The 18,309-nt window shown below is 38.4% G+C and overlaps 1 protein-coding gene across 3 annotated transcripts in view; it reads left to right on the forward strand.

Annotated features, from left to right (window-relative positions):
• Window positions 1-18,309, forward strand: part of LOC126370736 (uncharacterized) — a 303,349-nt gene that overhangs the window by 196,320 nt on the left and 88,720 nt on the right. For all 3 annotated transcript variants that reach the window (XM_050015768.1, XM_050015769.1, XM_050015770.1), the window contains one exon: window positions 9,032-9,080. The gene's annotated coding sequence lies outside the window, so the exon portion shown is untranslated. The remainder of the gene's footprint in view (window positions 1-9,031; window positions 9,081-18,309) is intronic.

Consider the following 18,309-nt stretch of genomic DNA (forward strand, 5'->3'; position numbering starts at 1 on the left):
CGATAAAATTACGTGACAAAATTTTATCATAGTTAGAGGCGGATTGGAGAGAGACCTCTCAAGACAGGGAAACTTGGAAGCTTAGAGGCGAGCCATTTGCATAGCAGACAATAGAATCAAAATCAAATGCACTTTATTGCACAAATTTGAAATTCAAATTCAAAAATATCTTTATTCATTAGGTAACATATTTACACTTTGAATCGTCAATTTTTACATAACGAACGTCTCATCCGCCTAACTAAAACTACTGCAGCTTCTCACAACTTGTATAGCCGGGGAAAAGAAGCTGCAAGGAAAACCTCGGCACAGGGCCCTAGACGTTCTTTAAAAAAAATAAAAAATAAACATAAAATATTGGTATACAATTGAGTAATTTAGCTGCCTAATATCAGTTCTCAGACATTTAATCCCATGCATTCATATCTTCTAAATAATCACTAACTTTATAATAACCATTTTTGTAAAATTTTTGTTTAACTACTATCTTAAAAACACAGAACTTGCACGTTAGTAAAAAAATACCAGTTCCATTTATGATGGTTTTATGAAGTGACTGTTTAGTTCATAATTATATTTATTTATAAAGGTAGGTACATACAGCATTACAGTGAAACCTAATGCACTGTATGGCGAGAAAACTATATATAAACTAATATACAAAAATAAACAATGAATAGAAAAGAAAAATATGACTATAAATATATATATATATATATATATATATATATATATATATATATATATATGCATGGAAAATACGAAAAATTACAAATATAAAATTGAAAGGTAAACTAACACAAAATAAATAATAATAGAAAAAAAACAGTAAATCAGTAAATCTTCTCGCAAAAATCCAAGTACAAAACTCCACCATCTATCAGCGAATACGTCATATTGTGGTGCTGACTCCAACGTCGCGGAGAGGAGAGAGACCCTTTGCACAATGACAAGTTTGGTCATTGTGAGTGATGAGTCAGAAATCCTTGCTATTTCGGTTTTTCAATACTTTCACTCGACAAACCGACCTCGTAAAGTCGTAACCAATTTCGTTTTTACGGTACCGGAACAAAAAAAAAAAATACGGTATACCCCGGAGCCACCCATGACGAATCCCATGGCTGCCATAAAATGAGCCACAACAATGCATTATTTACCATTATATATCGGCAAGCGACAGACGAACTAATTACAAATATAAACAGTACAGAACGTAGGTGTAAAAGGTGAGGCTACACTGTTTGAAGTAGCTCCGAAAACTGGACACTGACAGTTAATAAGGTTGGGAAATATACGGGTATTAGAATGGGATCCCGTGTTTTTAATTTCCTAAATTATCACCATGAAGCTATGTAGCTATTATAAACTTGATTTGAATTATTTCTGACTTATCTACTCAGTAAAATCATTAGAATTTGCTAGAAAATTTGACAATTTCAACAAAACTTGTGTTTTATTATTATTCGGGAAAAATATTCTTGAAAGCCCATCGCCTACAATTTATTTATCAAATTAGACATGGCTCAATGTGGCAAGCATTGTAATGTTTAAAAATATTTTTATTTAAGTTTTAAATAAAAAAAAAACTGCTCCTAACCACAATCAGTTTTTATTAGCTAGGCTAGATCTAAATCTTAGCTAACCGATTGGACTTTCATGTTCCCGGGATTTCCTAGTCTCGCAATTCCCGTATTTCAACACAGCACTAGTGTTGACCGTAGCGTAAGGCGCGTTCCCACGGTGTCCTGCCGGGTTTCTCATGTTATGGCGGGAAATAAAACTATGCCTGTTGAATGTTACACTATAGGGTCAAGGTAGTCAACACTTATCACGGAAGATGATAGAAAAGATTCAACATTGGTAAATTGTAAAAAAACATTTTTTTGGTTATTTAATATAAACCACCAATGCAGTGCTTGTCCCTACGCTGAAGTACGGTAGTGAATGTTGGGTATGGCAAAAGAAGCATGAAAGTAGGATCAATGCCGTAGAAATGAGGTCTTTGCGTAGCATCTGCGGTGTGAAGTTGAGTGATAGAGTGAGAAACAGTGTGATAAGACAGAGATGTGGTGTAAAAGATGATATAGTGACTAGGATTGAGAAGGGAATGTTAGGTTGGTTTGGACACGTAGAGCGGATGAAGGATAATAGGATTGCAAAAGCGGTATATAAAGCGAAAGTTGATGGTAGGGCTGGCAGAGGAAGACCGAGAAGGACTTATGATGACCAAATTGGAGATGTCCTTAGAAAAGGTTCAATACGATCTACTCTGAACCGGCGTGCGTGTATGAAGCGATTGATGAATGTGGAGGAAGCAAGAGAAGTGTGTCAGGATCGAAGCAAATGGAATTCTATAGTCTCTGCTTACCCCGGTGGGAAATAGGCGTGAGTTTATGTATGTATGTATGTATGTATAAACCACCATCTGACCATCTGCAAACTGTACCTACCATTTTTAAGGCGAATAAATGAATTATGAATTATTAAAAACACAAAAACATATAAAAATAAATAAAAATGTTATAAAAATAAATGTTAAATGTTGTTATTAAATATATAATTAAGGTATTTATATATATAAATGTATGATGACAGCCTCCGTGGTCTAGTGGTTAGAGCGTTAGGGACAGCCTCCGTGGTCTAGTGGTTAGGTTAGAGCGTTAGGCTCACGATCTGGAGGTCCGGGTTCGATTTCCGATGGGGACATTGTCGAAATCACTTTGTGAGACTGTCCTTTGTTTAGTAAGGACTTTTCAGGCTTGAATCACCTGATTGTCCGAAAAAGTAAGATGATTCTGTGCTTCGGAGGGCACGTTAAGCCGTTGGTCCCGGCTATTAGCCGTAAAAACACCTCCACCAACCCGCATTGGAGCAGCGTGGTGGAGTATGCTCCATACCCCCTCCGGTTGATTGAGGGGAGGCCTGTGCCCAGCAGTGGGACGTATATAGGCTGTTGATGATGATGATGATGATGTATGTTTTTTATATTTGCTATGTTTAATATACACACAGGCAGACCCAGAAAGTTGTGGAAACCACCTGCAGAGCTAACTTGCGCAACGTGTAAAATTATCGATATTTTCAATCAATTTTGTCGAAATCGATGAGTTTGGTTTTTTCTCTAACATGCGTACCACGTGATTTTGTTCGTATTTTGACACAACGACATGACTTATTTGGGTTCACATATTAGCACCAATCGATAAAACGACATAATCGATAAAATAACCGTGACAAAAATTATATCACGTTGCACGTGTTAGCCCTATTGGAGGCGTTTGGAACGGATCGGAGAAGATCGCTCAGGACACAGAGAAAAGGAAGCCTTTGTCCAGCAGTGGGTCAATCCAGGCTAGTAAAAAATATAAAAATAGGCTATATACACCATACTTATTAAGTCATCATCATCAGCCCATTAACGTCCCCACTGCTGGGGCACGGGCTTTCCCTATGGATAGATAGGGAGGTCGGGCCTTGAACCATTACACGGGCCCAATGCGGATTGATGGTTATTAACGACTGCTAATGCAGCCGGGGCCAACGGCTTAACGTGCCTTCCGAAGCACGGAGGACATCGAGATGAAAACTTTTTTTTTGTGTTCAATTAAAATAATTCACTTATTAAGTAAGTATACTTAATAGGAAAAACAAATAATAAAATAAATGACGTTCACAACATAACATTGTAACTAAGTATGTATAGGTGGAGAGCCTATTGCCATTAATGGACACACAAAACCCGTAAACCACGTAATATCAATTATCTATGATTTAAACATGAATTCAAACTGATAAAGTTGAATTCAGTGGTTTTGAACCCGAGCCGAGATACGACCTTTGTTCTCACTAGTTCGATTCATTAGTTCGATCGTCGAACTAGTGAGAATTATTTTTCTCATTAGTTCGATCGTCGAACTAGTGAGAATGTTTGTTGTCGGCCTAGTTCGATTCATTAGTTCATTAGTTTGAGTGAGATTTTTTTTTCTCATTAGTTCGATCGTCGAACAAAATGAGGTAGTTATGATATCTTGGTACAACTATACCTTGTCTTTGATCAAATACGTAGATGAAAAATGTTTTTATGGTTCTACCTCATTTTGTACAATTGTAATTTTTAATTTGACTATGTTATTTTATTAACATTGTATTTAGTAATAATTGTCCATTAAATAATGATATCAAAAAAAAATATATATAAGTTTTAAGCATTATAAGCTTTTTTTTTAGTTTCTGATTAAGCTTGTTGAGATAAGCAAGACAGAAAAATATTTTTCATCTACGTATTTGATCAAAGACAAGGTACAGTTGTATCAAGATATCATATCTACCTTATTTTGTTCGACGATCGAACTAATGAATCGAACTAGTGAGAACAAAGGAGATACGAACCCGCGACATAACATAAGCTCACGAATGTATCCCAACTGGAGCAGTAAATATCCATCGCAAGATGAACTAAGTACCCACACCTCACCCGAGCTTTCTGCTAGTAACAGTACCGAAATATAACCTCGAAGTTGAAAAGCCTCATTTTCTAAGTTACACCCTTTCACATCTACTAAGGCGCCTCTCATATAACACGTTACATAAACAAATTGAGGATCAAATATTGAGTCTGATTATTCGGGCCTCGGCAGGAGCCACAAAAGCGGCTTTTAGCCCACAAAAGATACGCTAAGTGAATTGGATTTTTGTGTAATCGTTGTACACTTCTTGATCCTTGTTTGACGTCTTTACAAAGTTGGGTGGTAGGCCAGATTAGGCCGAGCCTTATAAAGGCATCTTAGATTGGGGCTTGCTAAGAATTCGTTTCAATTTAAACGCTTTTAGAGAACTTTGGTTGTATCATTTGGTATGGCTTTTATGTTATGTTTATAGCGGCTTTTTAAGCGAAGGAAGGAACTGTTTTGAAGTAAAAGTCGACCAAAATACAATACAAATATATGGCGGCCTTATAGCTTAAAGCGTATTCTTCCAGACAACCATATGGCGAGGAAACATGAAAAAATTGAAATTAAAAGATTGCGGGCACAAACTATAAGTACAACGTATACGTACGTTGTATTGTTGTCTTCCAACCTATTTAAAAAATGAAAAAAAAAAGAAAAATGATATACTTAAATGAATTGAATTGAATTGAATTAGAATTTGTCGTGAGTGCAGCTACCGTAGAAGCTCAATCTAGTCTCAAACCTTCTTATTACAAGATGGGGACTAAGTAAAGATAATTTAATAATTAATAAGTCTAGAATTAGTAAGTCAAGATTAGATAAGTCATAATAATTCTATGTCCGTGCGTATCTCCGTGCTTCGGAAGGCACGTTAAGCCGTTAGTCCCGGCTGCATTAGCAGTCGTTAATAACCACCAATCCGCACTGGGCCCGCGTGGTGGTTTAAGGCCCGATCTCCCTATCCATCCATAGGAAAGGCCCGTGCCCCAGCAGTGGGGACGTTAATGGGCTGGTGATAATGGTGATGATGAATTCTATGGAGAATCTGTGATACTAGCGCCGCGGCCGCGGGGCTTCTGTCGTGACGCGACCTAATATTAGAAACCTAATAAGGCTGTAAAAATCCAAACAAACACATATTTTTCTAATATGATTTATAGTAGATAAAAGGTTTGCCTCAGATGGCATTCACTACAGTTTCTTGTCGTTTCTTCTCCTCAACACCTTGCGAATTGACGTTGATTCAAAAATTATATTTATTTTTATCCATGATAATTACGTTTGACCTTCGGGTTGGAAGGTCAGACATGCAGTCGCTTCTGTAAAAAAACTGGTCCTGTCAAATCTTCAGGTTAGGGAAGCGGAGCATGTGGAAACGAGATAACGTTAGGGAGATGTTGATGAAATGATTCAGATTTCTGACTTGCCCGACAACGGCCTCCGTGGTCCAGTGGTTGAGCGTTGGAGGCCCCGGGTTTCGAATTCCGGTAGGGACATATCACAAAAATCACTTTGTGATCCCTAGTTTGGTTAGGACATTACAGGCTGATCACCTGATTGTCCGAAATTAAGATGATCCGTGCTTCGGAAAGCACGTTAAGCCGTTGGTTACTACTTACTGATGTAAGTATGTAGTCGTTACATGAGCCATGTCAGGGGCCTTTGGCGGCTCAGTAATAACCCAGACACCAGGGTTGATGAGGTTAGTATTCCACCTCACAACCCACACGATAAGAAGAAGACTTGAGTCCCTTTTTAGAAATAAGTTTGTAATTACTATGTTCACTCCTGCTGTGTACCAATATCTACTTATATCTAAAATAAATTATTTCTATTCTATTCTATTCCATACTTGGCCGAACAAATGATGAGCGCTGCGCTCTCTACGCTACAAACACAACTCAAGACCAGCACAAACATGATTCGCAACAATTACATACTAAGTGCTTAAACGGCAGTAAACTCGACTATAAACTGATGCAATAGTGGATGTTATCTCGGAATGGTTAGATAAACAAAAAAGCAAATAAAACGCGCATGCGCGTGTCTAGGGCACTCAAACTCGCCGTGGGAGGATCGTAAACACTAAAGGACCTAGGTTATTTTACTGTTGTACTCAGAAGATAAGTATTTGAAAAGAAAATCCATAACTAATACTCATGCGTAGGTATATACGTGAAATTGTTATCCCTAAAGCCAGTAGATGTTGGTCCAGCCAGTTGGCCAAGCCGGATCGGTCAACGTGTACTGGGACCACGGTACGTGGCTACTCGGGTCAGCCGACAGGCCAATCGGCGACCCGGCTCGGCCAATAGCCTCGGCGACCCGGCTCAGCCAACAGCCCCGGCGACCCAGCTCGGCCAACAGCCCCGGCGACCCAGTTCGGCCAACAGGCTCGGCGACCCAGCTCGGTCAACAGGCTCGGCGACCCAGCTCGGCCAACTGCCCCGGCGACCCAGCTCGGCCAACAGCCCCGGCGACCCAGTTCGGCCAACAGGCTCGGCGACCCAGCTCGGCCAACAGCTTCGGCGACCCAGCTTGACCAACGCGTACTGGGGGCATTAGGGCCATTACAGACTGAAAAATTGCAGTTATTGCGCGATAGACATATTTGTAACTGAAAACTGACAGCAATCCAACGTTTCACATCTTCAAAATTTTCAAAAATTCTCGCCAGTTTAAACGTATCCTCAGAGTCTAAAAAGGCCAAGTAAAGGATCATAAATCAAAAGTCATAATTACAATTTACAATATGCACATAAAAGTAAGTCAGTAATATAAAAAAGAAAGTGCACATTGCCAACAAATATCATCATCACTAATTTAAGAGCCACGCTACTTTTAGGAAAGCATTCTCCATGCCAGGTTACAGTCTGTGACGTGCCCCTTCCGTCCTTCAATGCCGTACTGATGGCTCCCATCTTCGCCTCACGCGTCTTCACGCGTATCCCTGGGCAAGGGTTCTACGTTATACCCCGTAGGTCTGGGTCCCAAAAACAAATATCAAATAGCTATATTGATTTTTATGAAAAATTACTCCTAAGTGGCCTTTACAAGTACTATAGATCAAAGTACTACCAAAAAAAAGTTACTACATATAGATGCGTTTGCAATCAAAAGTTCACGAGATAAAATAGTGTGTAAATATTAAATGTAATATTGCAGCTGGCTACCCTGCTGTGTTGTTTGTTGCGGTTGTCAGCGAAGTAATTTGAATTTATCAGTGTATGCCACAGTGTAGAGAAAACAGTAGGTATATGTTTTTGTGTCAAAAAATAAAAAATCATCTCAACTTCTCTAGTTTAATGAAAGTTGTAATAAATAATTTGGATAACATTTACAATTTTTTTTTTAACGGTGTCAATTAGTTTCCCATATAACAAGGTTTTATCAGCTAGGGTAGAAACCTAAAGAGCTTGCCATGAACAACCTGAAGGAAGTTCATAAAATTTAAAATATCATTGTATTTGTTTTGTACTTTTAATATTATAATTAGTGAGACTTATTTTATACCTACTGTAATTTGTTAAACTATGTATCTGTACATGCATTCACAACTAAATGTGTAGACTAGCAAAGTCATGTAATATGGGTTAATATTGCTTATATGGTAATTTAGTTTAGTTCATCAAGAATTTCTGTCTTTATAATGTAAATCTTATAGCACATTTCTTATACGTATACAGTTGTGTATTTGCATTATATATATATATATATATATATATATATATATATATATATATATATATATATATATATATATATATATATATCAATTTTGCTCAATAAACTTATTTATCTATCTATATCTGCCTATCCTTTAGGTGATACAGGCCTATGTTGTGTATATATATATATATATATATATATATATATATATATATATATATATATATATAATGACATTGTTTTGGAATATAACACAACATAGGCAGATATAGATAGATAAATAAGTTTATTGAGCAAAATTGATACACAAATTAGGATAAGGTTAATTTTTTTTTTTAATTAAGATGAGTTTGCTCTTGACTTCATTCTTCCACGAGGAGAAGAAGAGATCGACGGTGGAACGAGCTTACCCAGAAAGGCACTGGCACTCTCACACACGCGACGGAACGCAGCAAGCTACTTGGCGCCGGACTTTAGTGAGAGGGTGGTCACAAGCCAGGCGGTCCCTTACGGGCCCTATTACTCTGCAGGGGATCATTCAGCCGTCATCACTGACTGGGGAGTCAGGTGATGCCGTTGCCCAGGGTGGACCACTAGGATAATACGGATATAGAGATAAAGGAAGGCACAACAGGCGGCAGAAGTGTAAAGTAAACTTCTCGATCCCATTTAGAAGAATAGGAGTACGCCTATTGTCATTAACTCGAATTTAGCGCCCTAACCGGGACTGGAGCTCGTGACCCTAAGAAGTTACGCATTCTTCGCGCGGCCATCACGGATTCTTCGAACATACTCGAAGGAATAAGCAACTAAATGCATTCTGTGATTTTTTCACGCCAACAGTCCGGTGAAAGATAAAAATAACGTTCGAAATTTGAAATTGTAGTAACATTTATTATCATTTGTTTCAGATACGTCACAAGTGGCGTTTGAACTCTCAAGGAGCCCAAAATTAAGAAGGTACAGTTAATAACAAAAGTATTCAAACATTTCTTAACTTAAATGGCTTAACGGTCAGAACGTAACTTGTTAAGGCGATGCTCTTGACATCAACAACAGCCCGGCAGTTTCGGCACGGCATCCGCGCCGCTCGCAGCTCGAAATATATCGAGGGCTAAGACCAATGGCCATACGACGTAGATAACGTCCTCTACGTCTATTGGGCGAAGCCCTCGATATAAATCGCCCCGCGCGCGACGCAGTTGCCGTGCAGAGCCTTCTGTACACAATACTAAAATGTAACTTAAGTAATCAACACAAGCTATAAAACTGATTAATCTTCACAAGTCAATACCAATAAACGTAAATTAATATCAAGATCTAAAATATCTTTCAATCAAAATGCAATGTTATAAATTAATAGTTCATATTAAGGGATTGTTGGTGCTTTAACGATTCATTTAAATGAAATTGATTTGGTAAATGATTTCTGATTTTATTGGCTACTGTGTGTATTGCAGTGAATGGATTTGATTGTTATTATTTGATATATATCGAATTGATTTAACCTGTTGTAGATTAGATCATTTTGCTAGATTTTGATTTTCATTTAACAAGTGTCGTTAATATCATTTATATTTAAAGGCTAGATAGTGTGCGTTGCTAGTGTTAAATATAAATAAAAAACTCATGTTTGACTTTTTGAAATAGACTGTATTAGTTCAAGACGATGGGCCCGTGGGGCCCTGAGGCGAAATTATTTTTGAGTGACATTTCGGCGCGTCTCATTGAGGCAACTGGCGATGCGAGAGCTGCCAGCGTTTTGGGCGCTCTGCCTCAGTGTACTTATATATTTATAATAAGCTCGTATTGTTATTATTCTTATTTTACGATCATTTTTTATTATCATAAGTTGTTCAAGATAATTTAAATTAACAAAAATTAAAAAGCAACACCGTATCGCCTTGATGTTAAAAGGGTAGAAGGAAAATTAAAAAACGCGGTGTTGCCATAATATAAAACATTTATTGTGTACTACACAGAAAGATAAATATAATGATATCTACACCTTACCAGTTCCCAGATATCTCATGACATTCTGCTCCTTCTTTTGGGAGCTTATTATTAAATACTAACCCATTAATAAAATTGCTGCCAAATTATATAAAAGTAACACATTATTACACGAGGCATAGAGTAAGGAATACTACTATATAGAACGGCAACTCTCCGCTCCCCACCAGCGTCTGAGCTAGGTTTACCTCACTTATTTTCTGACAAATTCAAAACACTGTTTGGTATTTAGTGTAAAAACATATACATAACCAAAAAAACCTTTTAAAAGGCACCTTTTAAAAGGCTTTAAAAGAATAAAGACATCACAAACAATATTTTTCGTCACAAATAAAAATAAACCACAACTGACGAGTGAAGCTGTAACGATTCTGTCGTTCATAATGAAAGTTTGACACACGCATAACGCTAAAATGTTGTGACAAAATTGTGACAAATTAATTTGAGATACTTGTCGTTTGACTTTGAAAGAAAATTGGTACATGTCTTCATTATGTTGACGCATGTTTGTGTTAATTCACATTCAAACGAATACTCCTTCCGATGCACGGATCTTATTACTTTTGAACAATCAGGTGATCAGCCTGTAATGTCCTAACCAAACTAGGGATCACAAAGTGATTTTTGTGCCCAGCGGGACCTCCAGATCGTGAGTCCAACGCTCAACCATTGGACCACGGAGGCTGTTGATCCCGGTTACTACTTACTGATGTAAGTAAGTATTCGTTATGTGAGCCACGTCAGGGGCTTTTGGCGGCTCAATAATAACCCTGATACCAGGGTTGATGAGGTTGGTAATTCACCTCACAACCCACACGATAGAAGAAGACGAACGAATACGTTTTCTCTGTTCCCTTTTCTTATTAATACATGTTTAAAAATCATGTTGTCGTAAGGGTCAATCATGTTTACCTAGGGCTGTGCCTTCCTTTTCCTATTCTTGAGATTTTCGCGATATTTGATAGAGAAGAGCAATGGAGCGCAGCATACTAGGTGTAAAACGAATTGATCGAGTTAAAAACACTGTGCCTCGCTCAAAAACCGGTATAGCTGACGTTGGCAGGAAGACCGCCAGGCTAAAGTGGGACTGGGCTGGACACGTATGCCGCATGCATTCGGAATGATGGACAAAGATCATCACGCACTGGGTACCACAGAACGGACACCGTAGATGTGGTAGACCCCGGAAACGATGGCGCGATGCTCTCGACGGTTATCGAAAAGACTGGATAGAGCTCGCACAGAACTGGGATACTTGGAAAGACATGGGGGAGGTCTATGCCCAGCAGTGGGATCATACAGGCTAATAATAATAATAATTGAGATTTTTGCGTGGAAAGCCTGGGATAACGGCAATGGTCAGTACGTTCACCTTTAAAAAAATGTATTTTTAGTCAATCTCACTCATTTGTATGTCTAGACGATATCGATCAATAAATTGATAAATTATGACACTTTTATTAGTGCAAGACCTGAATCTAAAACAGATTTATACGTATTGGCGATTTTCATTGCTGCCTATTTGCTCATTTGATGACACTATCAAAATGTTCTTTTTGTTCTTCATGTGTCATTCCTTTTTGCGTTTATATTTTTTTTTAATTTGTTATTACAGCCGGGCACAACACATCTTCTGTTAGCAAACTCTACAATAAAACGTAAATATTAGTAACATACCCAGTTTTAATCAGTAAATGTTAAGTAGCACAAATATCACTCTTATTACGGAAAACAAATATTATTACTACAAATTATAATAAGAAATAAAAGAATACAGCAACAGACAGCAACTAGTCTTTCAGTTTTCGCTTTTCTCGACAATAATCGTCTTCACTTGTTTTATTCGTACTCCCAGAAGGAACATCCACCAAAACGTTTTTCTCTTAAAAAGTGACCTGACGTTCCTTTTTTGAAATTGCCAACACTTCCACCCGTTATTATTCTGCCCGTAATAAAGAGAAGCAATATAGGTAGCGACATATTTCTATACATAATGATATCTCAATTACTAGCAAGAATTATTTTTATAAAGACAACACCGAAATAAATAAATTCAAAAAAAGTTTAAAACAGTATCTAATAGACAAGTTTTTATACTCTGCAGGAGTTTTTTAATGATTAGTTGTTTACTTTAGTTTTACGTCTAAATTATGTATAATTGTTATTATTTATTATGTTTAAGCCTAAAAAATATACTTTAACTCTCCTTTAAATTGCTGTGCCCAATCCGGGTCCATATGTGTTACTTACCCTATATTACCAACCTCCTACCATGTGGAACGCAATAAATTATATGATTATATATTCCTCTGACAAAATATTATATTTTTGGAATTATTATGTACCCGAGCAATAAGAATATAAGTGTAACGGACTTATGGCTCGGCGGCTCGTGATAATAGGTAATAAAACGAAATACTTAATAAGAGAAAAGCCAAAATATAATGTAAAATATAACAGTAAGGGAACACCGCAGAAAGTCAACCAAAAAAAAGAGTCACCGCAGAAGGCGTATGTCGGAGAAGAAAGCATCGAGACAAACCTGTTTAGGTTTAGCGATGTTTGTACAACAATCTATGTGTAATTTATGACGTGTTATAAATAATAATAATAAAAAAAAAAAACAAGAACAAAAACGTATCAAACATAACACACATAAATAGCCTATATGTATACGTCCCACTGCTGGGCACAGGCCTCCCCTCAATTAACCGGAGGGGGTATGGAGCATACTCCACCACGCTGCTCCACTGCGGGTTGGTGGAGGTGTTTTTACGGCTAATAGCCGGGACCAATGGCTTAACGTGCCCTCCGAAGCACGGAATCATCTCACTTTTTCAGACAATCAGGTGATACAAGCCTGAAAAGTCCTTACCAAACAAAGGACAGTCTCACAAAGTGATTTCGACAATGTCCCCATCGGGAATCGAACCCGGACCTCCAGATCGTCGTATCAAAAAAATAAAACAAAAATGACATTCCATGACAGGCCGGCGACCAGCCTATTAGCTGCCCAACTAAAGAGTTCGCAACAATAAGTAATTATCATGTTTCTGTACAGCGCCATCTATAATTGTTTTTGAAAACGTAGCCTGGAAAATCCCTTATAACAACACAACTGCGTGCAGTGAACAGAGCCTTATCGTTATCGGGTTGTGAGGTGATAAGGAACTAATATACAGTTTTCCCCGTAAATCTCGCTTAAGTAGGCATAAAGCTATCGACAGGGCAGCTAATAGGTTCACCTGCTAGGTTCAATAGTGGGTACCAGATAATGTTATAAGTCATCATCATCCAAGCCGTGTCCGGCGACTGCGACTCCTAAATGTGTATCCCAGGTCGATGTTATGATAGGCTCTAATGTGGCTAGCAAAACCGAACTTCGATTTGAAGGTTCGGCCACATGGCGCACAGAATAACTGGCCAGCAGAATTAAATGTATATGTCGGAGTTAGTTATGAATTAAGAAGAGAAATTGATCAAATCGAAAAATAAAATGAAGTTACATCACTTCCGTCATGAAGTTGCAACCCTCCGACGAAAGGTGGCGTACGGCCAAAGCTGCATGAAGTCGGGGAGTCACTACAGAGTCGTCGTGTCGAGCGGACGTGCACTGCCGTTCTAGTCGGGCAGTCTACCGCGAACCATCGTCATGAGCGGACGTGTCGAATAATTACGAGGAGTGCTATAGTCGCTCACCTATAACTTGTAGGGACGTCAAGAAAGTGTGATCGGAAAAGAGCACCTAGCAAGTACGTTCACATGTCCCGATGATTCGGTCCGAATGTTGGAACTGGTGGTGGAGGGCCCGTTCTCTCTAACGCCCTTAGGCGCGTTAAATTACGAGAGACTGTGTAACCGTTACGAATACAGTGACGTTGCCGTGAGTGTGTACCTTATGCTGTGACTTTATCTAATCGTGATACCAAAACTATGTGGAAGTAAATAAAATGATTGTGATATTAATGACGGCCATTATTGTCTTCTAACGCCCACCCTTCTGACACACACCACGATTCTACGACATAATATAGTTGTAGGAGGGCTTGTGTCGAGTCTTCCGTATTTGGCGTTTTACGTCAAGATCTTCTAAACGCTTCTTTTCGTACAGTTCCACGTTTTTGTGGACAGTGTAACGCCATTCCGGTCTAAGAAGAGCTCGCTCCTCCCAACTATCAGGTGGAATATCACAAGCCACAGGGTTGCACTTGAGCACGTCTTTGTAACGCAGGTATTGCCAGCCCTGCTTTCGTTATAAGTAATGTACAATCAAACAGCAAAAGTGCAGTCAGTGAGCCAGCGAATCATTTGTAAACAGTGGTGAAATTATGAACCTGTGGTGAAACGCGCTATCGAAGTTTGCACAGCGAGACGCAATATAATACAACTTCTAACATGATACCGTTGGATTGTCGATCCCTAGTCACTCTATCAACTTGTGGCTAGCGGAGTACTATGCTCTGTTCGGTACCCCGAAAACATCCTTTCGCGGCAGCACACGCTTGCCGCCAAAAACCGTTAGTTATCATAATTATAAAATCTATGTTTTTGTAGGAGGAAGACCGAGAAAGACTTACATTGACCAAATTGGAGATGTCCTTAGAAAAGGTTTAGTACGATCTACTCTGAACCGGCGTGCGTGTATGAAGCGATTGATGAATGTGGAGGAAGCAAGAGAAGTGTGTCAGGATCGAAGCAAATGGAGTTCTATAGTCTCTGCTTACCCCCGGTGGGAAATAGGCGTGAGTTTATGTATGTATATATGTATGTAGGCGTTTTTGGTCCATTACAGAAACGACATGTAACCAGGTCTTAAGTGCAACCAGTTAATTTATTACTTTGCAAGGAACTGATTGGACTTTTGCACCTTATCGTACGTAACTTATTTTAGATTTACCGCATATAGCATTAATTACTTGGACGGATGAATGGGGAGGACCATGGTATAAGAAGGCCAGGTATGCTCAATCCTATTACCGGGTGAGAGCCTTCAGTGCTCCTCATTTGTCCGGCCAAGTGGTTAATGCCACCTACAGCAAATCTACAATAAGTCACGTCAAAAAAAAACTCAGTTCTATGACAAGCCGTCATTGCTAGCCCATTGATGACGTAAGTGTTACCATGAAATTGGTATCACCAACATTCCAAGGATGTAAATTTTATTATTGAAAATTAAGTAAATTACTGACTAATTTATTTAATTACTATTACTTGTCACATATATAAAAATCATTAGTACTGTAAGTAAATCTTTTACTAAAAGTTGTGGGTAATTTATTTTTTACAAAATGGCAATACAGGGCGGGATGACGTCAGCTGGGCTGACCTTGAAATGTTAGCTGTCAGTTTAGAGCATACTTCGTTTTCTTATACCATGGGACTAAGGGTTCTCAACCGGTACAAAAGTTTAAGACAACAGGCCTGAGGATACCCACTTAGGCGCGAAATTCCACCCAGGGCGTCGTCTGAGAGGATAGTATTTGAAAGAGTTAATCGGCTCTCGTGAGCCGATAGCGATAAGCGCTGAATGAGGGAAGTCGTTGACCACGCCGGCGGGGTCAGTATCGGGGGATTTGTTGCAGACATTTTCGTTTATGACTTGAACTCAGCCACAAATAAATATGTTATCTGTCTATCTAAGCTAAGTATTTCATACGTTTTGTTATCAAGTGCTTCTGGCGTTCCCTTCGCTTTAGTCTAAGTAGAATTTCAACACAAAATTAATTTTAGTACCTACTAAGATCAACAAGTTACATAAACCCTTACAATCGTATATAAATTAAATGATAATAAAATCAGATAAGATCGGTAAAGTAAGTGCATAGAGGATATATAAGCAGTGTGACAACTATGTAATAACAAAATGATTTGTTTCACGTGCACACACAAAGACGCGCGCACTGTCTTCTGTCGCTTCAATGCACAAATCCAGCAGAGATGTTACCGTTCAACTCCCAAGAATTTATCCCGTTCAAAGAAATGACTGCCATCTGGCTAGATGGTCAACCGAAAAGGAAGAGAGACTACATGGTAGATCATCTCCGAAATGTTTTCGTTTTCGCCCATGTGATTAACTAGGAGTATTTCTCGTTCGCCCGATAGTATGACCGATCAATCAATCCAGTGATACTTTTTTCTCGTTCACCATACGGATCCCGTATCCCGGCGGTAAAAAGGGAAAAGATCCCATTAGACCGATTAATCGGTCGACCGATTGAATGATCGGGAAACACCTGTTACTAGCTACCTTACTACTTGAATATCTATAACATACATAGACAAGCAATGGGTTGTTCACGTACTAGTACTACGTATCGACGCAAGCGCATTCATGTCACGTTCCAGTAATAAACTATTAACAATTCAATAAGTAGTTTACATCACGTTTAGGATCATACGTAATAGATCATTTTATGTTCCAAGACTCTATTGAAGTTTCGGCCCCTTATAAGGCAGAAGGTGTGTCCTGATGCAGTGGTTAAGTGTATTTGTGATAGGTATATGAAATCTCATCATCATCATCAACAGCCTATATACGTCCCACTGCTGGGCACAGGCCTCCCCTCAATCAACCGGAGGGGGTATGGAGCATACTCCACCATGCTGCTCCAATGCGGATTGGTGGAGGTGTTTTTACGGCTAATAGCCGGGACCAACGGCTTAACGTGCCCTCCGAAGCACGGAATCATCTTACTTTTTCGGACAATCAGGTGATTCAAGCCTGAAGAGTCCTTACCAAACAAAGGACAGTCTCACAAAGTGATTTCGACCATGCCCCCATCGGGAATCGAACCCGGACCTCCAGATCGTGAGCCTAACGCTCTAACCACTAGACCACGGAGGCTGTTATATGAAATCTATGTCAGCCTAAATTGATATTCAATTTTGGACGTAGGCCTCTTCCATGTTCTTCCACTTCCGGCGATCTTGGGCTATCGACATCCAGTCATATCCTGCGTGCGAAGTCGTCCTTCCATGTCGTTGATGGTATTTCTCGCGATCCTGTGAATGCTCGTGGGCACCATTCCGTCAATCTCAATATAAAATAAACCACCGTAAAATCTTAAATCAGGAATCATTTATTCGCTTAGGATAGGTATGTAGTCACAATATCCCAAGTAGCAATCAAGAATTGTGATTAAGTCATATATGTCTAAACTTTAGCTAAAGTGAGATTTATCCAAATCAAATAGGACTTATTAGGACTTCATAAATTCATTTCCTTCTTTAATTCTATATAGTATTCAACAAATCCTACTTTAGATAATTTAGAATACACAAAACCAAGTTAAGTATTCACAAAACTATTTAGTCTTATCTCAGCCTACTGTTAAGTCTACAAGTATTCTTTTACTTTACTCAGATTATTTGAAGGCTCACTTAACACTAAATTGATTTAGTGAAGTATCAGTTTAGTCTTGTAAAGTAAAAATTGATTGCCTAGATATACTTAAGGCAATTTTTATTATTTGTTGCTCCTATACAAGACTGTTTTATTCGTTTTTGACTACAATAAGTAAAACATAAGAAAAGTCTATTCAATGGACGATAAAATCGAAATAGAAGCAAGCAGAAAGATGGATGAAGTCCAAATAATAAAATGATCTGGTGATTTTCGAAGGCAGAATATTAAATACTTACAGAAAATTAACCTGTGATAATGCACATCCCACTGTTTTTGTTAGCGATGCGATATCTTCTTTATTGCCATCATTTTTTTATATCGATTGGTATAACACAATCATTTAATTTTGGCAAAAAAATCGTAAGTTCCTGTTTTTCAAATCCGATCCAGCGTGTGGCGGCCCAGGTACCTACGTCTCGCACAAATCTTCTCAAAAATGACTAAGCTAGTCTAACCTAATCTAAGCGCACGGCAACACTACACCATGAAAAATCGAGTTTTATATTAAAACCTGCTAAGTTCAAATATAAAATTAGGTACCTATTAGTCTAATAATAAATAAATCCAATCAAAAACATAAATGTGAAATGAGAGCCAAGTTCAATATTATGCAATGCTTTGGTTGTTAACTTCAACGACAAAAGAAGTGAGATCTAAATGGGTGCCAAGTTCAATGGTCAGTCCTGAAATTTATTTATAAGTAACAGTATAACATATCATATCTTCTTATAACATAAATATATTGTAGCCTAAGGTCTGTCTTATTGTAGG

Source organism: Pectinophora gossypiella, chromosome 11, assembly GCF_024362695.1.
Source record: "Pectinophora gossypiella chromosome 11, ilPecGoss1.1, whole genome shotgun sequence".
Classification (NCBI taxonomy): domain Eukaryota; kingdom Metazoa; phylum Arthropoda; class Insecta; order Lepidoptera; family Gelechiidae; genus Pectinophora; species Pectinophora gossypiella.